At 37.9% G+C, this 26461-nt stretch overlaps 1 long non-coding RNA gene across 7 annotated transcripts in view; it reads right to left on the minus strand.

Moving 5' to 3' along the window:
• Nucleotides 1–26461, minus strand: part of LOC131580817 (uncharacterized) — a 101715-nt gene that overhangs the window by 21227 nt on the left and 54027 nt on the right. For 5 of the 7 annotated variants that reach the window (XR_009277967.1, XR_009277965.1, XR_009277963.1 and 2 more), the window contains 3 exons: nt 17788–17828; nt 10308–10430; nt 8793–9098 (listed from right to left, as the gene is read on the minus strand). This is a non-coding gene — a long non-coding RNA (uncharacterized LOC131580817). Of the gene's footprint in view, nt 1–5768; nt 5910–8503; nt 8656–8792; nt 9099–10307; nt 10431–17787; nt 17829–26461 lie in introns of those variants that run through there. The other 2 variants (XR_009277964.1, XR_009277969.1) reach the window with 2 other exon arrangements.

Genomic DNA, 26461 nt, shown 5'->3' on the forward strand with positions numbered 1-26461 from the left:
ATCAGCTGAAAATTTAGTTAACCATGAATAAGTTTTAAGGTAGGAAAATATAATAGTACTAAGGCTTATAGCTTGTGAAAGCTGATGTTAAATATACTCATGTGCCTGTACGATAGGAAAGGAAAAGAGATGGAAGAGGAGATTTTTAATGTGGTGTCTGTTATCTGGGAAGAGCAAGGAGCTGAGGAGACATATCCAGGAGCAGAACCATGGATTCTTCAGCATTGCTCAGAGTCCCAGCAATTACCATGCACCCAGTGCCGCATGAACATCCCAGTGCATCCCATGAGACTGCCAGGAATCTGACAGGGAAAAGAGCAGGAGCAGCTAAAAAGCTCATCCAGCTCTCAATGGCAGCATTTTCAGTATTGCAGACAATTGTTTGAACTTGCACCATTGATGCTTCAATGGAAAATGTCCAGAAACAAGGAGAGACTTTGCCAGACCTTCCTGGCAGCGCTGGGGTAGAATATGGATCTGGGATAAGTATGATTTTTGTCTTAGCTACAGCTGATCCCTAAATTATGCAGGCAAACACCCTTAATGAGAGATAGGGACAATAAATTCTGTGCCTTTGGGTGGACAGTAGCATGTTGGTATTGGGAGAAAAATGCTCCACAGAAGCCAAGGCACTCATTCATTTTTTCATACATCTTCACATTTTCATTTCAACGTACAGCTTTTTTGTGAGCTGTCTGTGATTCCCATTCCAAACCTGAACAGTTACTGTGTCTCATGTATCATGTATATGTTTGCAGATCACACCCTGAGATCTGCTTTCACAGCATTCAGGATGCACAGCTGCAAATGGAAATGTAGGAGGGGTCAGCGCTGAGGGGTTTGCATTTAGCATCAACTACTGGAATCCTAAAATTAGAAATCAGCCAGAGGAAACCAGCAGTTCTCTGCTTTGCATATGTTTATGGCCCAAGAGCAATTCCAAGGACCCAGGTCTGATTTCCCAATTCTACACATGCACGCCTGCAAATTTTTTCAGTATCTGCACCAAGAAATATGTAGGCATCTGAGGGCTGGATTCAGACCTGAAATTAATGTTGACTTCTATCAATTAGGAGTAGACAAGTTCTCTGTGATCATTACCTTAACAAAAACAGAGCTTTATCTGTAGAGTTGAAAATTTGTGTTTGAATAGAACAATTACAAGATCTGCAAGTATATTCAAGTTTATCCAAGTCTTACTGTTTTCAGTACAGACAACTAAATTGAAGTTAAATATGTAAATCTCATCCCTGTTATTTTATGTCAGTGACAGAATTTTATTCCTGTTAAGATTACTTTGACTGTGACATGAAACTGTGTGACATAAAGCAAATGAATATGGCTACAAACTATCCATGCAAAATATGTTGACATACCTGCTCTGTCTTCCTAGCCTTTTCTTTCTATCTTGACTTATTTGTCATGCTTCTTCCTGTGATCTGTTTTGGACACTCTCAAATTAAAAACCTCATTTACAATAGTTTGTTTGGTTGTTGTATTTTTTTTTTTCCAAACTGATGCCAACTAATTTAATTTCAGGCAGAAACTGAACCTTGTCAAGAACCTTGCAGCTTGCCTGATGTGAGTTACAGACACTAATACATGGAAAATATTTAATACAAGGAAAATATTTAACGATACTTAGAGAATTTAGTAGTACATGCATGAATTTGAGACCAACAAAATGAAGTTATGTAAAGCCTACAGCAAATTCATGATCATGAGTATTTACACAAGCTAACTAATCCAGAGCTTTCACCTTCCCGCCAGACACAGAAACACCCAGCTGCTGTGGATGGTTCATGCAGGGTTTGTCTTGTGAACTTGGAATCCTTGCCACACTCCTGTAATCACTCTGGCAGTAAGTTCAGACAAACTGTTCATGAGCTGATAGCCTCAAAACACAAAAGAAGCTTCAATCCTTTAGTCAAAAAGCATTTTCTTTCTTTTCTCCAAGGGCTAAGTGCTCTGTGCAAGTTCTTAACTATGAATAGCTGACCCTGCCTTCTAACCCAGGCTCCGCAGCGCCGTGGGCTGACCCCATGGAACCATCCCCGCACAGCTCTGCCACTCAGCCACTGACCCAGGCACTCACTGCTGCTCTCAGCAGGCCACTGCTAGCCTGGGCCTACTTGTATAGTGAACAAATCCCTCTTATTTGTGTGTGTGTGAATATATTCACAGATGTATTTTCTGTTATTTAGTAAGAGAACAGCAGACACATGTTTCTGTGAATATGACTGTGTGACATGTGAATACCTCAGTGCTCTTTGGGATCATAGTTAGACCAGTTTGTCAAAATCTGGGGGAAATCTCTCCCTCTGCATCATTTCACCAATTAAATGCCTCATCCTTGTATTTGTTTTCTTTTGGTAGTGCAACATAAACTTGGGTGCAATTGAGCCTCTGTGAGGTCCTGCTTTACTCATGGAAACCAAATTAAATGGATCTATTAGCCAGCATTGATCCATTTGGAACAGGTTAGACTGCAAGGTAAGTGTGAGGCCAGTTTCTGTATGACCCTTATAACATGTTCATATGCACAGAAGTCTCCCAAATTGTTTAGATCTGCTATACCAGCTATATTTTGAGATCCAGCTGGAAAACCTCTATTTAGTGCCTATCAGGAACTGAATCCAAACTCTCATTTCATATCAAAGCATGTCACCTTCTAACACTTCTGTCATGCAATTCTTTCAAATTTCTATTTCCCCAGATAAAAATAAATATAATATTCTTGTATTTGTAAAACTACACAAATATAAAAAACAAAACACAAAAATAACCTAAACTCCTACTTTATCTTCACTGCAAAAACTGATCTTATGACTGGGCTTGTAAATGTTCATCTTTTTGCAGGGTTGCATGGCAGCATATCGGACTTAGAATTCCAGTTTCAGGGTCCATCAGTGCTTAACGCTTAACAAGAAGCTGACGTTTTTCAGTCACATCTGTTTTAAGTTTACAATTTACCCCAGCTATCCCTGTGAAGAGGACAGACACCGTATTAACAGCTCTACATATCTCCAGATACTTTGAATCCCTTTCCTCCCACTCCATTCTTCTATCAGGCAACGAGCTCAGGTCATACTCTTCTCAGTGGCCCAGCACATGAGTCCGTGTTTAGAGGCAGAAAATCTGAATCTTCACACTCCTGACCTTATTGTTTCACAGACTATTGATTGCAAGTCATCAGGGATCAGCCTCCGGAAGAGAAAAGCAGAAAGAAGGAATTAACCCATACACAGGACCAGGGCCCAATTGCAACTGGACTGACAAACATGAGACTGATGTAATGTAATGTGGCTACATAGTAGTGAAAAGAGTGTCTCTAATCTCTCGTGTGCAACCAGAAGTTTGCAGAACACCACTGTGCCCACACGGCCTGCAGGGAAGGGAGTGCTGGCAAGGACTACAGCAAAGGCTGAGCAGGGCAGGTGTCCACCTCCAAGGGCTCCACGTGGAGCAGAAGTTCTGTTTTTTACCCTGTGGACCCATGTCCACCTTATGCTTTGGAGCAGAGACAGCAAGAGGCAATCCCTGAAGCAGAGCCAGGGTGGACAACCATGTGTGAAAACATCCTACACCAGAGGACATACCCTCAGCCAGAGCCATCCCTTTTCTCGTCTCACAATCAGGTAAGCCCTCATTACAAGACATCCAGCAAACAACTCACTTCACCTCAGCAGCACCCCTCAGCTCTCCCTAGAAAAAAATTAATTTCTACAAAAGGGTCAATGAAGCTAAATTTCTAAATTTATGTATAACTTATGAAGGTTTAGACTAGCAGTCGCAGTTTGGAGAAGCATACCTTAGTGAGTTGTGAGGTGACCATACCCAGGGAGCAAAGATTTCATTTCACATAAGCACTGTTAAAGTGAAAGGCATGGCTTTAAAGCCCAGGAAGAGTAAATTCCATCCCTCTGCCTCAGGGGATGGGCCCTGTGAGCCCAGAAAGAACGGACCCCTCATGGGGTGGCAGCTCAGGGTGTTCTGAATGGGTTTGAGCCCATGGGGTTTCTCCCTTGCTATGTCTCTATTAGTTCCTGACCTTAAACTCCACCCTGGTTCTGTCCCATAAAATCCACCGCCCTGCTTCTGTTCAGGGCTCTCTGTCTCTAAGCTGAGTTTGTTCCTGTGTTGAATAAATGGTTTCCTGAGATTAACCAAGCAGAAACCCATCTCATTGAGTCCCATATCAGTCACCAGAATCCATAACCTCCCTGGACATGATCCTGCAGCTGTGGAACGCAGCAGTGGATTTATTAACAACCGCTTTTCTTCTACTAATCTTAATCATTTGTGGTATTGCATGCAGTAAGAAGAACTAGGAGACATCAGTTATGGTACTTGGATTCACTCATCAGGGCTTTAGAACTCGAGTGAGGCTGCAAATTTCAAGTGTATTTTTTGATAAACTATTTGCAAAAGAGATGTATTCCAAATGTTTGCTCATTTAATTAGAACATAAAAGATTTTTCTCTTTGACTGGAGCTTGCTTCTGACCCTTCTTGCCTGTGTGTGGTTTGTATTGTTCTTGGCTAATGAGATATAGGATATGTACTAAACATTTACACATTAAAGGCATCCTTCATTCAGCATGAAGGTGTTGATACATCAAGGATACCTCAAACATGCTGAGATTCCAACAACTTGTCAGACAAATTAGCACCTTACCAATTGGGGGTAAAATTGAGTTTCACATTTCTCCCTGATGGGAAGAAAAAAAATTAAAAATCACTGTAGTTTAATGCTTTCTTTGCAAATAGGAACACAAAAGGCTTTATCACCTCTGTAGTGTAAATTATAGCCCTCACCAACTATTTGATTTTTAATTTATTGGTTTTAAAAGATCCCAGGCAGCTCAGAGCAAATCCATTGTATGTCACTCCTCTCTTAGAGCAGACATCTTCCCTCTTTTAATTTCATATCTTTAACTATTTTTTAAAATTTGCACTTCAATATTAAAATTGAAGAAAATTGATGTCTCAGATCTGTATGTTTCACTAGCATATAACTGCCAGGGGGGTTTAACCTAAACTCTAAGGAGTGTGTGACTGTGTATGGCAATGGAACTAAAAAGGTAAATTTTTATTTTTTTTTTATTTTTTAGCTGACTAGTGCTTAAAATTAGTGCTCAGTGCTTCAGATTTATGGAAGTCTCCATGAGATATTCAGAGCCCCAGAAAAACCCACAGTCAGATAATCCAGACTGACCAGATACCCCAAAGGAATAACTGGGCGGGGAGTAGGTGCTGAAGAAACTACAACAGGAACCAATTACTATCCTTTACCTCTAAGCTGCAAATCAGCTATATCCAGGAGAGATCATGGCATAAATTCTTCCCTGCACAAGATTTGGGAAGAGGGGCTTTACTATTATAAACCTCTAAAATAGGAATTATTTATTCATCAAAAGGTCTTGCTTTAACTTACATATCTGACCATGACCCAGTCATAAACATGTATTTTCTAAGATTATGAGGCTAGTCAAACAACATATAATCAAAGCAAGAGAGAGCCTAAGGTTTCATAGAGATCAGTTATAAAACAAAGTTTCCATTCAGCAATGTCTTCATTCTCAAATATCTCAAATATTTGTATATATATATACAGGATAGACATTTGAGGGGGATTTGCCTGGTTAAAGCTGCTTCCAACACCTTTCAGAAGAAATTTTCATCACAAGAATTTTATTATCAGCCCTTCTAATTTGTCATTAAACCCTAATACCTAAACAAGACATACATACATCCCTGCTCCACACCTGGGTGACTGCTCCTTGGGACTGTTGTCCTATGGCCACAGCTTCTCCTTTACTGGGACAGGACATGTTAACTGGTGTTCTGTGCACAACCATCATTGTTCCAAGATTCAGAATCATATCAAACTCATTATGGAATAGCTTCCTGGGAAAAGAGCGTTACCAGAAGCATGTATTTAATTCTGAGCTGCCCTTTCCTTCTCTGCAGGTATGTTTTCCAGAGTTCTCAGCACAAAAAGTGAGTAGATCTGTTAGTGCTCAGCATCCACGACCAGGCTGACATGGGCTAAAGCACAGATATGGGATTGAATGCTGACAGTTTGGGCTTTGCACAGGTATGTCAGATTTGTAAACCAGAATCTTATACAAATAACTTCATATAAATATCTGGAGAAAGTCAAAGAGTTCTATTTTTCATAGTTCATGTTTGTGTGGAACTTAGAGCAGTGCCCCTGCTCAATAACACATATCATATACATTAAAACACTTGCACCAGTTTTTGCTTTGAGGGGAGAAAATATCCCAAACAAAAAGATGCAGAATCTTCACATCCTTAATAGAGACTTTTTTCCATACATATTTATGTATTTTTATGTCATTTTACATACATGATTTATAATTATGTAATTAAAAGGATTATAAATCTGTGGATAAGTGTTGGCATTTGACTGAAACACTAATGGCAAGCATTAACTGCATGTGGTCTGTTGTGTGGCTACTGGAATCAAGTAGTGAAGAGGATCACAGTTCCTTATTAGTTAGGACCACCTAGAGTGTTGGAAAGCTTGAATGATCAAAGAGAAGACAGTTTTATGCTGCAAATGTTGATATACTCCTGAGCTTTCCAACTCATTTTAAGGTCCAGTGTGAACACTTGACATGCTAACTACTGAGCAGGGAAATGAGTGTAGTATTAGACTACAAAAGTTTTGTTTGCCTCAAAGTGAATAATATTCGCTGTTATATACCAGTCCCTTATTTGAGCACAAAATAGTTTTGTATTAGTACCAGAGCTCAACAACTTATCTTTGTCTACCATAAGCAAGAATAAATTAGGCTTTCTTGCTAATAACAGCACATGAAGGAGTCTATCCTGCTTTGTCGGAGTATTCACAGTGATCACATCTTAATTAGGATGAAAAAATTTCATTACTTTAGTTCCTTGAAAGAAATAGATTAATCCAGAGTGATTGTTTATTTTTCATAATTTTGTCATAAAGTCCCAGGGAATTTTTTCTGTCTTGTCCAAATAGCTCAAGTGTTTCAGAGAGGATGAATGTGTCTCTGCAGTATTGTTGGTCATGAAAAGTACCTCATGAAGGTACAGTCCTTCCTTGAAACACATCTGTGAACAAAACTCATGCTCCCATGAGTGTAAATGCTAACAAAAACATGATTGAAACACGCTCTGCTTTGGAACTGATGTAAGAGAGAAGAGTGAGAATTGTCTTGCAGAATTCAAGTGGCTCTAAATTCTGTAAGCACAGATTCAATTTATTCACATATATCTGAAATTATTTTGTTTGTTGCTTTTCAGACTCCAGCCTTCAGGCTCTTCAGGTTATAGCTTTTTATTTTTGTATTCATCAAATAAAATCTACTCTGGATACAGAAAAGCCTTATCATTCAAGTGACAGGTGCTGGAAAATAGTCTCTGTTAAGAAACCTGAACACTGATTTTAAATTCTATCTCAGAAAAAACCCCTTAAGTTCTGATTGAATAGGAGTAGTGATCTCCTCTGAGAGAGTTTTCACTTAACATAACTGAAGGACATAAGCAGGAGACACATGCAAATTCTAAAATAACAACCTGATGCTCCCACTGAGGGTGAGTTTTAATAAAAAGTTTCATCCTCCTTACATATCAAAGCTTTTCACAACTCTTGACCTGATAACCTCTAAATTCTCTAAAATCAACAGAGTTTTAAGGTGTTAAGCACCTTGGTATAGTAGGTACATTTTTTAAAAAATATTTAATATATTTATGGGTTTTATTTATACAACATATAAATACTTATTATTAATTAACCATAGAATATATTTAATTTTTTCTCACTAAATAAACAACATACACCAGCTGGAAAAATATTCCCAGATATTATAGTACAAAGGTTCTTTAAAACCTGTAAACAAGTAGATCATTCTCAATACAAAATGGACAACTGCCTAATCAGAAAAGTTGTCCCTCCCTCCTTGTCAGTATCTAAAATCCATTTTCTCATTCCTAAAATGTCAGGATGGCTTTGTTGCAACATCTTGACAGAAGCTGAAGACAACAGAGCTGTGTGCATGGTCATGTGCTCCACTACAAAGTCAGAGTCACTTCACAAATCCTTGAGCTAGGTGTAAAGATGCCTCAATCTCATTGGAGTTTGCTTTTTCAGACCACTTAATCCTGTACAAAACTACTACAGAATCAGGAATGACACAAAAATTCTGCACTTTTGAAGGCACAATGACAAACCTCGTTTAGAGTTCAACTAGAAAACAAAATATCCATGTTTAAATTTGAGGAATTAATTTAACTTTTTTGAAGAAATTGGAGGCTGGGGCTATCAACTTTGAACCATCCCTGTGTTTAAGGTTCAGACCTCATTAGTTTTGGCTAGGAATATTCTCTAATTACTAAGAGAGTTTCCTCAAGTTGCACTTTAGAAATTCATCTTTTTTGTAAGCTGTAAAGTATTCATAAAAAGCTGAAAACTGTGGGAAAATTAGCATTGATGGATGTTTTCTTACCCTCCATCAGGAAATGATGTACTTGAAACTCATTACAGATCTTCACAGCAACTCTGCTGAATGTGTCTTGGGCTTTGTGCTGATCAGCACACACAGAATTTACTGCATAATTCATCTCTCTTGTGTCACATTTAATGTATAACATGTAGTTCCTGTTAATTATGAAAATAAGAAGGCGTCCTTTCTCTTGGAAACATAATCATGAAATTACTACAGAAATTAAGAAACATGGAGTTCTATATTACCTCCTGCACAGATATAGGAGGAAAGCACTGCAGTGAGGATTCACCAAATATCATTTTCTTCTTGATGCACCAGGCACAGCCTCTCCCTCTGGCCACACAAGGACAGGTGCACGGATGGGATCCCTGTTGTCCTGCCAGGACATGCTCAGTGGAGCTGTGGTTTTGCATGTGGTCCCCTTAAGTTTTTTCCAGTGAGAGAGATTTGGATATTTTCATGTCTCTTTTCATGGATGTCAATGAAACATTAGGCATCCTGTATCTCATTTTCCTCATTCAAGGTTGAAGATTATTCAGTAATATTCTACTTCACTTCACCCATCCATCTCTATGTGTCTGTTCAGCTTCCCCTACTAAAAGAATGAAGAAACAAAAATCCCATCTCAGCATCGTATCCACACCAATATATTTTATGAGTTATGTATTATCTGCCATCAGGGTAGGAGAGGGAAAGAGTGAAGTGATGGAGCAGGAGAAGGAAAGGAGCAACACCATAAATCTGAAAACATACCATTATTATTTGGAATAAGAAGGGGGCTCATCTGTACTCAATGGTACATTTGGCCTACACATTTTCATTGACACACTGATTATTTCCCTTTGGAGAAACAATCTGATGCCGGGATTATTTGCTCTGCTGCTGTTTCTCAGGAAAGTTTGATGGGGCCCTTGGAGACCACACATTATCTCTCACTTATGGGGTGGTCCCATAATTCTCCCTTTTCAGAAACTTTCAGGTGATATTCCCTTTTGTCTCCTGCCCACATGAAAATCTTCATTCATAATTGTTAGGATCAGTAAAGCTGACAAGCCGCCTAGAGCAATATAAAGTTGTGTTATCAGTAATAGAGCTGGTGATCTCTAGAGAGACAAATGAGTCTGGATAAAAAGACATATTATCAGTACTGGCTTTCAGGAACCAGGGTAAATATCCATTTCCCCACCTGAAGAAATACGTGGGCCAGAACCCCACTGAAACAACTCTGCAGGACAAGAGCACAGCTTTGGTAGCTTCTTCTCCAGAAGGTTTAAACTTCACTGTTCCTTACACGAATAATTTTACTGCCAGAGTTGGTGGTTAAAGTGGTCTGGCTGTTAAAAAAAATGGCCTGAGGGAAGATTTCATTCTGACACTGTTGATCACTCTAAGAAACAAAAATAGCCCTGGCAGGAAGAATTTAGGTGTTTTTAACCTTCTCCTTCAGGGTGGCATTTAAAATCATGTGAGCAAAGAGTACACTTAGCATTAGTTATTGTAGTATCTGAATTTTTTATGGCATACTTAAACATCAGTTCCTGGAGTCACATGGCTGTAAAATTATCCAGTACACATTTTTTAAAAATACTCTATTCATGTTGGTGGGAAAAATTTATGAAGTGACTTCTAAACCAACAAAGCCAGGAAGGCCAGACATACCAAATGTACTCACTAAACTGCAAAATCATGGCTTTGAAGTCAATCTCATGATGTCTAGATACTTAAAACATAATTTATTGAAGTGTAGGATGGCAATGCTGCAGTTTTGGGGACATAACTTTTACCACTCCAAAATCAAACATACCTCTTAAAATCAGTGGTATAAGCTGTCACTCTTGCCTTTACAGATGGCTGGACAATGCCTCTTCAGCCAACTCAGGTGAAGATGCAAAATGCTTCTGAATAATGTAAGCAAGCATGAAACAAGCTGTAAAGAGAAAATATCATGGAATATTCTTTTATAAAATGCAGGGTATAATATCGTCATCTTACAATAGAAGCTTTTCCCATCACCTTAGCATTTCACCTCAGGGCAAATTCATAGATTATTTTTTTTTTCCAAAGGTATTGATTCTTTTGTACATCCTAAATGAGATGTAAGTAATTTTTTTTTCCCCATCTTTAGCCCTAAGGTTAGGACCCTTGCTTTAGAACAGCCCATTTTATCATTACTTGCTGCACTTGTTTAATATTTCTTGTGTTCTTAAGGATATTTTGCCATTAAAATTTATTTTATCACTTTTTATCTATTGAAAGTTGGTTTAAAACATTAGGAAAAAAAGCAATAGAGTTCTTGAGACACATTACATGCTCTAGGTCCAACTGCTCAAAATGTTAACAATTTTTCCTTCCAAGCCCACATATTTCACTAAACTTTGTCTTGTTCTATTTCTCACCCTTGGGTTTCTTTCACTCTTTACTGGCATAAACAGAGAGACTGATATTCTTTGAAAATATATCTGCACAGATCATTTGTTCTTGAGGTACAATATCTTATTTGCAAGAATATTTTATATAAGAGCTGAATTATTGATAGACAGCCTTAACATAACATTTATGGCAAAATATTCAACTATATTCAACTGTATTGTATTACTTTGAGGTCAAGTGATGGAATAGTTTGATCTTTGTAGCTTTGATCACAGAGATTCAGAAAATTTGACAAATCAGATTGAATCTGTCAGATCAAAATGTGCACTTTCTTAGTTTTGCTGAGGAAGGACTCCACCAATTTCTAAATTTAAGAGGGAAAAAAAGAGTCTGTTCTCTCTGTAGAAATAATGCAGCTCTTCATGCCCCAGTCTTTTAAAGCTGAGAATTCCTGGTCAATAGAATTATATTCCTCCAAAAGAAAGCATATAACACAGTTTCTACATAATGAATGCACAAGGGAATTTTAAATATAATTTGTATGAAGGCTTCTCAAAAATAAAATTTTTCAACATTCTCCAAAATTTCCGTCAGTATACTTAACAGCCTTATTGTAGAAAGACACACTCTGAAGATACTCAACCTCAAAGAATACCAAACAGCATTTTCCAGATGTGTCATCCCAGGTCTCCAATGCCCCCATGCTCTCTCCTGGCTCTAATTTAAATTTTCCATTGATAATCACTATTGAGAAGAACAAAACCCATGGCCTGATTCTAAAGCCATGCAAGGTTTAACTCTGGCCTTTTATCTGGACCAAATGTCCATAGGTGAAATGGTGCTGGGTCAGACCACAGAGCCATGTCCTGAGTCCAACAGTTATGAACAGTTGAGCACCATGGAAATAACTATGGAAGGGCCCTTTTTTAGGTCAGCTGAGGATAAGAGTCAAAACTATGCCTAGCACCCAGTGTTGCAATTTGCTTTAGCCCCCCATAAAGCATTGCTAAGATTATTCACACAATGTTCTACTCAAATTATTGGACAGATTATTAAAAGCAATAAACCACTATAAAAAATAGAATTTTGCCAGATTTTCTCAACTCATCAAAGGGCACTGCACTTCTCCTGAATGTGTAACCAGGTTTTTATATGATGGAGTTTTGGCACAACTGTTTCATAGGACTTACAGTAAAGCAAATCTTCTCCTAGATCCTTAACATCTCACCTTGAATCTAAAGACTCCTCAATGCAAAGCTCCTCCCAAGTCAATTTAGTTGTTTTCGCTCTATATCACACTTTATTGCCTCTGTGCTTCTCATAAGAATGACAAAATTATGTGGAGGAAGCTGATTGCTGATACCTGAAAGGGCTGCCTCAATATGGGTGGGATTTATTTCCATAACAAACAGTCAGAGGACAATTGAGCAACTATTTCAGCATCCTTTACTCAAAGGAGGAGTACTACCAGAGGGCTAGATAAGAAGGAATCCAAATTTCACTATCAAAATATTTAACCATAAACTAATGGTCTCCTGTGCCAGAACTGTGTGTTCTTCCTCTTAGAACTGCACATCACTGTGCATCACGGAAACGAAACAGAAGATGTTTCCAAATATAGAGGTAGAGCCATTGTGCTTTCAGCTGTCTTCCTGGACTGCAGACATACATTATAATTGTAGACAGAAATCCTTCTAAAATACCTGACAAAACTGAGGAGGATGATTAAAATTTTAAATAATGAGCATATTCAAAATTTTTATGGCTGATACTTGAAAGATGCAGGGCAGGGAAGATGGAACTTTTAGTAACATCACTCCTGCTGAAAGCCCTTTTAGATAAATCCCTGTAGAGAGTCCAGCTGGATGTCTGCAGAGGAATTTGACACTGACATCCCTGGTAGTCATTCAGTGGGTGCTGGCTGACGAAAGATACTGAGTGCTTAGAGTAAGAATCCTGTTGAAAACCCATGGCAGCTTTAAAAACAAAACCAGGTAGTGGTTTCCAAAAAGGAACCAAATATATTGTGAACTCGATACTCCTCTCAATTTATAGTTCATCTTTAATCTGTGAACCCACCCACAAAACAATTGCTAGCTGATTTTCATTCTGTGTCTTGCTGAAAGAGAAAAGGCAATTGGTGATATGATGCACTTTGACTGTTAGAAATATCTGTGCCATTTGGAAGTGGTGGAGGGATGGTATGAGATGGTTGTTTAGGACCATCGGTCTTCAACATACACCATACTGAGATTAATTTTTAGTTGGAAGAATTGGTTATAAAAGATAGGTGTATATTATATTTATCCATTTTGTTTTGAATATACATGACAAAGAATAAGTTCTCTAAGATCCATGATGACAGTAACTAAAAAGGAAAATATTAGAATTGAAAATGGACCTAACCTCAGAATTTGCATGGATACAAAACTCAATATCCCCTGAATTTCCAAAACATATTTCTCTGTGGCTCCCTGAGCCACTATTTTCACCAGGTTTTGGAGTCCTGAAGATGAGACGAAAATCTCATTTTTCCAATTCAATGAGTGTGATCTCCTCACTTTCCAGTAGGACAACAGCCACTAGGGGATACCTTTACCCTGATTCCAGAGAATAGTGCGAAACAGTCAATATTAAATAAACTCCAGGGTGGTCTTGTATAAGCACTGAAAAGACAAGTTCAGAGTAACTGTAACTGTAAAATGTCAATATCTTATTGATGTTATGTAATTTTGCAGATATGTATACTGGGAAAAAAAATTGTGGAATGCTCAGGATTACTAAATTTCACTTCACACCACGGTGTGAAGGATCACAATATCTTACCATTTACACATACATCTGCTTATTTATCAAAATTAGATCTATTTCCTCTCATTTGTAACTCTATTTCTTGATCTTATTTGGAATTTCAGAAACAGGAAAGCCTCTTGCTCTTCTTGGGTTTGTTGTGCTCATTTCACAATGAAGATTTAGTTTTTATTTAAACTGGATGGCCCAATACATTCAGTTCAGTTGCTAGATTGACTGTCACTGAGTTGTCAAATGCCTGTTATGAATAGTATACAGAAGGAGAACAAGTCGACCTTGAACTTGCTAAACGTTTTATGAATACTACCCATTTCTAGAAAAATATTAATCTGTTTTCAAATATTTGCTCTTTCTGCTTTTCTTAATGCTGTTCTCAGTAAAAAATGCCTTTTATCTTCCTGAGCTGCTTGTTACATGGAAGGTTTGGGAAGGAGAAACAACATTCTAATGATGAATTTAATACTTGTGGATTGTAGAAGATTGATTATATTGCAAACTGAATTCCTGGACTTAGCCAAAGGCTATTAAGAATATTGTGGCTATACTGCCACCCTTGCTTCCTAAAGCCCGTCAAATTTTGTTTTACAGTTGTCCATTGCTGGGCTGAAATGGTCTTTGTGACTTTTCTCTTAATTGCTATTTTCACTGCTAAGCAGAATGGATGATGCTCTTTGAATAGCATAAATAAAAACAATCATGTTTTTGATCTATCCACAAACCCATGCCTTGTTTCCAAAGATTAGAACGTGGCCTTAGCGCCTCCAGCTGGCATTGGAAACACAGAACCCTCGTGTGTACACCAAAGAACACAGCAGGAAAGGGGGGAAGTTGGTGTTCCAGGATCCAGGTTGTAACCAGCGGAGAAGCACTCTAAATAGAATTAATTTAAGACACTATGTTCAGTACTGGATTTTGATCAAAAAGTAAAAAATAGCAGCTAATTTACTCTGCCATGAAATACATTGGTTCCTTTTCAAAAGCTACTTTCACCTCTTTCAGAAATTGTGGGCAAAGTGGTTTCTAGCTAATACATAGTTTTAAATGCTGTTTTGAAAGCCTCTTGCATGATAGAGTTCATAGCAACAGCTTCTGCTACTGCTTTAAGAGCACAATAAGGTTTAATAAGAAGGATGCACTTCAATTCATAGATTGCTTGTTTTCTGCTTTACCTTATGCATCATAATCTTTACCTATGCTTAGTTAAAAAAAAATGAAAATCTGAAATAAAAAAGGCAGTGACCAGTATTGATCTTCTCTACTCCACAGCAGGTTGCCTTGATCTGGATCGAACCTGTCTCTGTCAGTAACGGCTTTTTCAGGAGACAGTTCTATTTAAAATGTTTCACAGGGCATCTAGTTATTTGTTCATTTGTCAGGAATGGTGGAAGAGACTATAATAGACAAGCAGCCTCAGCTGGCTGCTGGCTGTAAGACTAGATCCGGTCATACCACAAAGACAGAATAAGTATATACTTTCTGTGCTCTGTGGAAAACAGATTTATGATACATCTTGACCTAAGACTTATTAAAAAATCCATTATCAATATTAATTGAAATTTAGAATTTCCTTAGGAATTTCATTGCAAACATTTTTACTCTAATATTGATTTTGAGGTTAAGAATGAGAGGTGAGTGGCATGGGCTGCAGTATGGTACACATGACAGCTATCAATTCCACACTGCGAGATCTACTTTCCAGTTGAATGTAAACAGCCATGTTTTCCTGCAGAGCATGTGTCCCATCACCTGTACCACCCCCCCATGCAAAGCTGGGAAAAGGACAGTCTCTTCTAACAGTCTTGTTTATCAAATAAAAGTTATCTTGGTCTTTGTTGTTTTCAAAGAGCTTCATCTGAAGGAGAGCTTCAATGAACACTGAAGCACAAAATATGTATTCAGTGTCACTGAATGTGAGGTACAAGTGTAGTCCAGACCATCCAGTGTCATTTGCGATATCAAAGACCACTGATGTCACTTAGAGAGGCAGTTGCAGTGCCCATCCTACGTTAGACATGGTGAGAAGAAACCTGAGACCGGTTCCTTTTCTTCTGACACACTTACAAGACAAACACATGCTCCATTAAAAATAACACAGCTCTGCTCTGCTCTGTTTCCCTCCCATGTGTCTGACTTAAAAATATGCCTCAGTTCAGATTGTTATGCTTATTAAGATATAACATTACTGTGCTGCAACAAGCCACTTCAGAGAACACAGCAGGGAAGCTGGCTCCCATTGTGCTAGAGAGGGCAGCCCCATCAAACTCAGGACTGGAACAAAACATTCTCTGCTTGCAATCCTCTCTCCTTGCATCCAGAGTTTATTTTTGTTTATTTTTTTATTTTATTTTTCTTGTTTTGTTTTTTTCTTGAGTCATGTTGGTTCCTCCTCTGAAAAGCTGTAGTGACATAATTGACACTTCAGCAGCCGAGGCTGAGAGCACTAGAAAGCAGAATATTACATTTTCTTTGCACAGGTCACTGAGCATCCAGTATGATTTTAGCACATCTCGTTGTGGAGAGCTTTTAATGCTAATTTGTTGCTATTGTTTAAGAATAGTCTGCTGATGGGGACACTACCAGCATGCTGTCTAAACATTAGATATTTTGACCTTGCTTTATTCCTGCAGTAAAACCTGATTGCAGGTAGGAAATGCAGGCTGTTATTCATACATTAACTAACAATAGGGATAACCCAGATCATAACTGTACATGGAGGGTGAGTGTATGGAAATTATGGGGTGTTTCTCCCATATTTTTTTTTGGTCTATATATTATGTAGCACTAATTTTTTGCATTAAAAATGATACGTCAAATATTAGGTATAAAAAATACAGGACACCACTGCATCTGTGGGGTACATACAACACTTCCAGGTGAAACAATGAAAATGCTGAAGCAATTAGACAGTTCCAAAATAATAAATTTATAAAATTATTCAGCTCTGTGTCTTAGCTGACAGTTTAGACAGTTTAGCTGGATTTGTTGCACAGATTTTTGAATGAGCAAGTATAGGAGCACAGTATATCCTGATTTAGGAGTGGTGGGTCACCAGTTTCCCCCTGTTCAGCAGGTTTACTGTCCCAGAGATTCCTCACACTGAAATTACCTGAACAGCCTGACCCCAGGGACAGGATTGCTGTCATGTGGCAGTGGCTAAGAGTGTTCCACGTATCTAGCACTTATGCATACAACAGCTCTTCTTAATTGTTTTTCTTTCAAAATTTCTGCAGAAGAGCAAGTCAATGAGGCCGGGTAAAGTGTTACAGGCTTTAGTGATACTTTGGAGTTTTGTAAAGACTTTATGCTTCTGCAAATTTAAGTACTAGTATAAACATTTTTTTCAGTGCAGAAAGTTTGTCACAAATTGATAATCTTAATAAACTTCCTCCTTTAATACAATTTGATCAATATAATTGTTCTTGCTCCCAGCCTAAATTACTCTTGCCACTGAGAGCCTCTGTTTGGGGCAATAATCATTTGTGAATTAACTTCCATTATGAATTAGAGCAGCTGAAGATTGTCATGGGTATTTATTCACTTCTTCCCAAATACAGTTTCCAATCTCAGCTGAGCAGAGGCTTCAGTTTCAACCTCAGCTTGAGCCACATTTTTGAGCTGAAGTTTTTCCAAAAAATGCTGTCCATGTTACCATTGGTAACATTATACACATCTCACACATCTGTTTCTCAAAAAAACTGCAGCCCTCTAGCCTAACACCAATATACTGATGCTTCATATCAGATATTGCAAAACTTACTGAAAATTTACGTCTCCATTTAGTCCTTTAGTGTTGGACATACCAGTAAAGGGTTCTTTGGGCTGCTGCTGTAAGAATCCACACAAGGAGTCTTCAGATCAACTCATGCTGGGGCAAAGCACTTCATACCTTGCCTGGTTCACCTCACATATATCAAAAGACCTCATTCTCAGAATAAAAATAACAATTATCTGAAGAGAAGTTGAGAATGGTTCAACTCTGCTAAGGCAACATTTAATCTGGAGACTAGACCAAAGCAAATTAACAGAAAGGAAAGTCCTTCCCCAGGATCAGAAAAGAGTCTGAAACAAGAAACATCCTTCATTCACAAACAGCTGAGACCTACCTCGTAGCACTGCTCTGGGCTCTGCCAGCATGTCACTGGATCTACAAAATAAAGTGGTGGTGTTTGTTAGTCTATCTGATAGAATATTCCAAAATATTTCCTGGTAGGCCAAGAGGGAAAGGAAAGTTTCCCAGTGAGATTTAGGAACACAAGCTACAAGGAGAAAGTGCCCTCTTGGAATACCAAGAGAAGAAGAGAAGAGAAGAGGCTGTGACTTGGACAGCACAGATTGTGCAAGCACATGGGAGATCTGGAAAACCGTGATGAAAGTAAAAAGGTGTTTCAGTGCATTTAAAAAAAAAAAAAGAGTTGAAATCTTTATTTGAAATGCAATAACAGAGAAGGGACGCATCCTGAGAAAATAGGAAACCTCTGCAGGCTGATGTAGAATAAAATAAAATTTAGGAAGTCCAAAGGGGTGTAATCTTGCCACGAAAGGAACCAGTTAGATTAGGACTGAAAATTAGAAGAAAAGCAAGGGTTAAGCACAAGCAAAAGCCCAGTAATACCTGGGAGGTACTCATGAGCAGGTGTTCGACTGCCCCATTTTAGATCGTTTGTACGAAACTCACAATGGCTGAATGAGACTCAAAGAATGAGGAGAACCTAAGTATTGTGTCTTTTATCACAAGGACCACAATGCTTCATAACCACTTTAAAATTCAGTATTTCAAATAAATTTACTGAGGGAAAGGTTAAATCATTTATACTGAATATTTGTACAACTAGGCAACCCTTTTCCCTGGAAAGGCTGAAAGTACTACATAAGGCCTTAAACAATTTTTTGTCTGTAAATCATCTCAGATATTGAGTCAGTAGGCTTAATCTGTAAGTAACTTTTCCAAAGCTCTCAAAATCCTGGCAGAGTCTTTGCTTTAAGCTCTATTTCCTTTTGCCTAGAAATATATGTAGAAGACTGGTCGAGAATAAAATAATTAAATAAATCTGATTATTTATATAATAAATAGCTATCCGATTTTTATCTTGAAATATAAATAATCAGTTTTTGAAAATCTGTTTTTATAAAGAATAAAAATATCCCCAAGATGTATGCAGATACATTAGCATATGCACATTCCTTTATTTTATGACAGAGTGGAAAAGTAGCTATATACCAGATATCCATTATATGAGTGTGTACAGACCTGAGTGGAACCAATACTCCTGTTTAAAAGAATCATTACAAGAGTTTGTAATTGTACTTTGTTTGCCTGTGCCTAGAGAAGCTGAAAATTAGAAACTGCAAAAGATTGAGCAAAGTCTAGAGAATTGGAGGGATAAGGGCAGGCAGAGGGTAGGAAAAAAAATGTTATTTTCTGTTTCTCAGTGGTAAAAGTCCTGATAAGGTGGATGTTTGTCTAAATTCCTCAGACATGCCCTCTGTCTAACATTGAGTCTTCAGCAAACACAAGCAGTGATACGACAGGCATCTATTCAGCTTTCTAATTATGTAAGTACAAGTATCTGTCACTCAGATTTTGGCAATTTCAAACAATAGAAATTAATCTGATAAGAAAGGGAAAAAGTGAATTTTTATGCTGCAGTTCTCTCAGGAGACAGGGAGAATTAAGCAGAAGTTTTTGTGATCTTAAAGGCGAATTGGATGACATTTTGAAAAACATCTATAAACCCAAGGTAGTGATTGATAGAGATGGCAGTGAATTTTTTCTCAGAGTAATTAAAGTTTCAGGTTTTTTTCTTTTTTCTCTTATTTGTTTGTCTAACATTCTAACCTTTAACAGACAATAAGAAGAACTTCATATGAAAGAGTCTGCTTTCATATCACTGAAAGGAGTGCCTGAGACAGCTTCTAGAACAGATTCAGCAGCACATAAAGAGAATTTTCCAGGCAAAGTTAAAGCAAAAGAAAATCAGAAGCATAGTGTGTCCTCTTCCCTGTCATGTTACTTGGCACACTGATATATGTTTACCCACGGCTGCCTATCCCAGTGTGCCCACAATGGCTGCCTTGACACGAAGATTCACTTGGCAGATGTTTACTTGCATCACCTTCAGGACCCCAGTGAGTTACCTTGACTGAAAGTCAAGCCAAAAAGATTCAGTGTTTGCCCCTTTCGGGTCCCATTCTGTCTCCTCAGCAGCAAACTACTCCACTCCATTCAAAAATCAATTTAGTTGCAAGGTCATATGGAAATAGCTCACGGTATGAAAAGCTTGAGACTGTCTGAGCAGAGGCCTTTGGATTAAGCAAGCAATTGACTGCCTAAAAGCTTTGGCCATGCTTCACATGCAAAGGACTTTGTGCCCATCTCCTGCACAGCCAGAGCATAAAACTTCAGAAATTCCGTGTCGTAATCAATCAAGCTCAGCGGACACAGCCGCTCTTGGCACTCCAGCTGGTTGTGCTCCCACTGCATTTGCTGCATACTGGCAAAGTATGACAACTCACATGGGAAAAGTGCTGAGTAAAAAACTGTCTTTGCATTTGCACAGAACAGTTTTTATGATGCTATGAGTAAGGGAAAAGAGAGTTTAGGTTTTTGAAGGTTTTTTCATTTGCATTTCTTACACTCGTTGGAAGCTTGGTTTGGAGGTCAGGTGTCCTCTCTAAATTGGCCAGATGTTTTACTTTGTGTTTATTCCTTGTATTTTCCAAATAACTTATGAATAATTGTGAAGCTGATCTGAAGTGATGATTTGTCAAAACATAATCACATAACACAACACAGGCCAGGTTTTAATTGTGCTTTAACTGGAGCCCTTGCAGCCTTAAAAAAATAAAGCAGGGATTTTTTCACTCGGAACCATGAGCTACAGACATACGTAGCCCTGTGATGAGCTATCAGTGGGGAAGGCCCACCAGATGAGAGGAATAGAAGAGAAATTTTGTTTATTTCTGCAATCAAGACAAAGTGAGCTGAAAATCCCAAATGAAAAACTTTCCACAGAACTTTTACACAAAGATCAGAGACTTTTTCTTGGGATGTACCACTTGGGAATTTGTGGTCCTTGTTCCTACCACAGTTGTGTAATTTTAACATCCCACAGAGCTGACAGACTTTGACACTAACAACCGTGCAGGGAGTAAAACAGATTTACAAGTGGCAGTGACCTTTTCATCAAGGGAAGTAAAGTAGACTCAAATCCACTGTACCCCCGACTTACAGTCCTGACAACATCATTCAACATACAGTAGGAAAAGCACTTCAGCAAAAGTTTATGAAAGTGACATTGACACAGCACAGGACATTAGACTGATCCCACCAACATGCTGGGAGTTTTAAGTAGCACATTTTTTTTTTATTGATATTTGAAGTATTTTCTGCTTTTATAGTTTAGTGTCAGCCGATTAAAATACACCAGCACCTTTGTAATTACAAACATATACATATTTTGGCTATCCTTCTAGTAAAAAGACTGATAAATAAAAATTAAACTATATTAAACTAAAAAAATCTTTAAAAATTTAAAAAAATTAGACTAAATTAATCCATAATTTAATGTTCCTACCAGCATTTCTTCGTGTTCATCTTAGACACCCATAACACTGCGCTGCCTGGACAGGACTTATTCACTGTCTTGGATCTTGTTACCCTAGCAACTAATAGCCAAGCTGGCTTCAAAAAACGTAATAGAGGTGGCCTCTCTGATTTTTAAAGGAAATTGGCTACTGTAAACCCAGTGAATGCATGTTTTAATTGCGCTCTTCAAGGCTGAGAATCTCTCCCTCAGCATTTCTTCACAGTTAATAACAGTTTTATTCATCTACGTGGTTCAATGTGTAGATACAGTAAAGAAAAACTCCTCTTGATAGACATTTGAAGCATATTTGATTCATTTTTAGGCACCTAAAAGCCAAAAAGTACATTTTCATTTTTTTATGAAGAATCTCTGCAATTTCATTTTGATTTAAAATAAGGCTATTATTTTAAATTTCTCTGAGAGTAAGAATAGTTAACTAAGGAGAATCATACAAGTCCAGTTAAGAAAGGTACTTCATCTTCAAAAGAAAGAAAATTGTTGGACAAATTTATGGTAAAGGAAATTTTTCCTATCGATCAAGCCCTCAAGGGGCATTAACAACACTTAAGGGACCAAAGTGCAGAAGATGGCATAGCTGACACAGAGAGAGGAGTCGGCAAGAGAGCTGAGCAGGGCTGGAAGGAAATGGAACACTTTAACATTACATCCCAGTCATACCAAGGTCCATTGACCCTCTATGCATTCCAGATAATTAATTTACAACACATTAAACCTCTGTGTGAAGAAGGATGTTATGCATCAATTGCATAGGAATAAGAAGTGTTATTGATTTAAGATTTCTATTGTATCATGCACTGACAGAAAGAAACAATGTAGTGGTGTTTTAAAGACAAAAAATCCCTTTTCTGAAGGACAAGTTTGCTAAATAAGTGCACTTTACACTACATTTAACTGAAGTATAGTTGACACCCAAAAATAAATGCTGTCAGGAAAGAAACCCTCAGCATAATTAGGAGAATATGGCGTGACTGGATAATATTGGCATTCACTCTAGGAAACAAATACTTTGAGGTGATAATGCTCTCTTTTACAGTAAGAGTTTAAAATAGAAGAACACATTGACAAATATTATTTAATGAATAAAATATGAGTGAACCAGTTCCATTAATACAGGATGATGTCTAATGAGATTCAAGCTCATTTTCTTCATAGAATCATTTTGTGCTTAACATGTAAAAGAACAAGACTTGCACAATAGCAAAGTTAGATTCATGAACATCAGAACCAGTTTAATTTACATTTTCTTTAAGTTACAATTTTCAGATGGCAGTTCAGAAAATTCAGAAGTTCTGGAGAAAGTTTTGTACTGCTTAGCATTTCTTACTGCAGTTTAACTTCCTAGGAACACAGGGTGCTAAGAAGTTATGAGTGCCCTGTGTCACTCATAACTTGCAGCAACTATTTAACGTTCATTTCAGACTTGCAGTGGTTAGAAGGAGACATAAATCAGACTACATGTAAAATACTCCCATGCAAAAAAAAAATACCCAAGAAACTCAATTTCAAGCAAGCAGTAGCAAGGGAGAGAGAAAACACAGAGAAGCCTTTACCTAATCTCAAGTACAATAAACCTCACCGTATGGAGGGGAGGGTTAGCTTCCTGGTAGAAACCTGGATGGTGTTTTGGATTTGGTATAAAATACTCAGAGAATGTATCGAAACATTTGGAAAGAGTGTATCGAAGATCTAAAATAAAGCCTGGAATTTTGCAAGCAAGCAAAGTTACTCCAGCCAAATTGAAAACAATATGGGAGCATCCCAAACATAGCAGAGAAGTCAAAGCATCACAGGACTCAAATAGAAAACTGTGAAGAATCTGAGCTATAAAAACAGGAGAGTGCCCGAATAACTACACATTAACTTGGGCACAGTGGACAATAGTATTAACTATGAAAATCTGTGTTTAGGTTTAAGAACAGCAATTTACATTTCTCTGCAAAAGTTTCTGGACAGCTGCAAGTATACACAGTAGAGGCAAAGTGGATGGCAGTGGCAATATTAGATCCAGGACCCCTTTGTAAAACCAAACCACATAACCCCAAGCCACAAAAAAATGATAGCTTGAAAGCCAGCCATGAACACACAAACAATATTATGGCAGCGATGCAGAGACCACCAATGCAAGAAAGGCTGCAGCTGTCAGGAGGTAAAAAACTGAGCAATGAAATAATTAATTTCAAAGAAAGATAAACTTTCCTTCAGCATTAAAGTTGGCTATTCAGGTACTTCTGCAAGAAACCTAGTAGTTTCTCTCAATAGTACCGTCAAAATTGAAGTCAAGAGCATTATTCATCACGGGTACTAATAAAGAATTTAATGTCGGTGCTCTCCAAGAGTGAAGAAAACCTTTGGCCTTAGTCAACATGTGTAAAAAGTTACATATCTGATTTATGGAAAGTTTATGTTAACTGAAACTAGCTATAAAATACTTACTGCCATTCCCAAAAGGAATCTGATAAGCACCATTATCTCACCCTCTCTTGAAACTGCATAGATTTTTTTTTTCAAATACAAGTAGTTGATTAAAAAAAACTAAGCAAAATTTGTTGCCAGCCATGCATATACTGGATCCTTTGATACAAGCCCAGTGGAGCAATGTACTTATCCCTTAAATGACAGTTGTATCTATCTGATGTTTATTCCCTCTTCAAGCATTTCTAGTCACAGACAAGGGTCTCAAATGTCAGAGAAAAATCAGGGTATTACCTTAGGTTGCTGTGCTCCTCACTTTCTTGAGGTGGCCCATATGAACACCCCTCAGCTTGTCTGCAGGCACCTGTTAATGCCTCTTCACTGGTGCCAGTGACCAGCTCTGCAATCCCTCACATGGGACTGCTGGCCAGAGACTTAACACAACAAACTGTGCTCTTCCCCAGGCTTAGGATCACACCATCAACTTAAATAACAGTAACCAAAAACATCCTTGGCAGTTCCCTGATGAAAAGAATTATTTCCTAATACCCATGCCAAGATCAGCTGTACACATACTAATAAAATGCAAACTGTCAACTAAAGGAATAAAAGAAATATTATAGGCATGACTCCTCTATATTCCATGTGAATTTTCTGAAAACATAATATGTGTTTTCAGCAGTGGTACACACCAAAGGGGAGAAAGCTCCTGTTTTGCAGCTCCAACAGACCCAGTCTCAACTCTAAGCAACACAGCAACCTCCTCTCCCAAAAGACTTGCTGATTCATCATAGAAATTTTGCAAGTAGGTACATCACATTTTCCTTTCTGCACACATTGAGACATTCCCAGGATTTATATGCTATAACAGACAAATTATTATTCATCCAGAGCAACTAAACATCCACAGTGCAGAAGATAAAAATTTTAAAAATTAATTAATTTGGGTAGGTATTTTACTGAAATTTTACTGAAATAATTTATGTTTCATTTAAAAATTAAATTCTTTGACATTAGAATTTGAAACATAAAAATCAATGGTAATTATCATCTAGAAAAGTAATTAAAACGAAATTTAAAATATCTCATGCCTATCCTTAAAAAATGAAATTAAGGGCAGGTCTATTGCTGTTACAGAATCAGAAGGGAAAAAAGTTTCTTATCATCTGAGAACTCCTCAGATGTAATTATGCTACAGTATTGCAGATTTCAGTATTTAAAGTGATATTTCATTATTTTCCTGGAGCAAATGATAGCATTATTTTTTATTGGGGAGGGGTGGGGAGAGGGGAGGGAACAGCAAAATTTTAAAAAAGCACAAAACAAAACTCCAACACTCTTCATTTTACAGTGAAAAATATGAAAAAAAGCATGCACATTCAGCTTAAGTGTACCAGCCTTAACTGTCTGTAGCTCAAATGGACAAAATTATGAAGGACTGTAAGGAAAAGCAAAATAAACTGGTTTCCTAGGGGTATGTGATGCATCCTCTGATGGGTAACAGCAAGAGAAGATATTCCCTCATACTTTACATATTCAATGGCATTATTTCCCCAATCTGTATCAGAGCTATTATGTTACTTAGTAGCCTTTTCAATGATGAGATGACATTAATAAATAACCTGGGTGTGCTTACCCCTCACTAAATTATAATCAACAGTTGATTTCAATTTTTCATTTGTTTTTCTCTCCCTGTATGGCAAAGATGAAGATCTCACATTTCATTCACTTGTATGGATAATCACAGTACTGTTAACTCCTATTGCCACAATCAGGGAAAACTTCTTTTTCTCCTTGGCCTACAAGGCGTGACCCAGTCTGGTGAAACAATATTGCACTATTTTAGAACACTTTTTTTCCAAAAAGCTGGTTCTGTCAGTCTGATGAGAATTTTGAGACTCCCCTTGGCAAACATGACAGTGTGTTGAGGAAGGCTGCTACACCAAGGCACAGACTCCCTACCCACTGCTGCCTCCTGTTCCTTTGCCCACTGTGTGCCATGGCAGCCACAATGAACACTTCCACCACATCCAGCTCCCCACAGTTACATGGCTGTAGGAAATGGAGATCAGTCAAGGAACCTGGTCCAGAGGAGCCAACAGAAAGAGAGGCCCAAGATCTTAATCGGGTGAGACAAGGCAACTATGGGAAAAAATGCATGACATTTAATGATGGCCAAATGTACTCTGAAAAAAAAAGTTGTAAGGTCAGTTAAATATAAATACATTTTTGCTTATTTCACAAGTTAATATTTTCTCACCCAGAAGTAGGAAAAAAATCTATATTACAATATTAGCATTTTTATGGGATTGAATTTCCACTTTCCTGTGCTCTGTTGAGTGTTTCATGCCATGCACTTTGCCATGGATCCTGAACACCTGACTGATCAGACTTGCACCCTGCATGATGGTGGTGTACAGCTGATGGTCACATTTGTTCTAATGGACTCAAATGAACACCCACTTGTGAATCCATCATATACTTCTCAGTGACCCTTTGAGATCTAGCTGGTGGCAAAACTACATTTAAAGTGTGGTGACACAGTGTTTAGTTGGAATTACTAAGATAGCTCAGAGGTTTGGGCTGATTTTTGGTTCCAGTGATTTGGGCTGGTTTTTGGTTCCATTAAGAGCAAATTATTTACTGCACAATAGAGTGTTTCTCTACTCAGATTTTTAAAATTATTGCAAAGTGATTATTTGCAATTGCAAAGATACGAGCCAGATCTCCATTAGGTGCACATTGCTAGAGTTCTATG

Source organism: Poecile atricapillus, chromosome 7 (genome assembly GCF_030490865.1).
Source record: "Poecile atricapillus isolate bPoeAtr1 chromosome 7, bPoeAtr1.hap1, whole genome shotgun sequence".
NCBI classification, from domain to species: Eukaryota; Metazoa; Chordata; class Aves; order Passeriformes; family Paridae; genus Poecile; species Poecile atricapillus.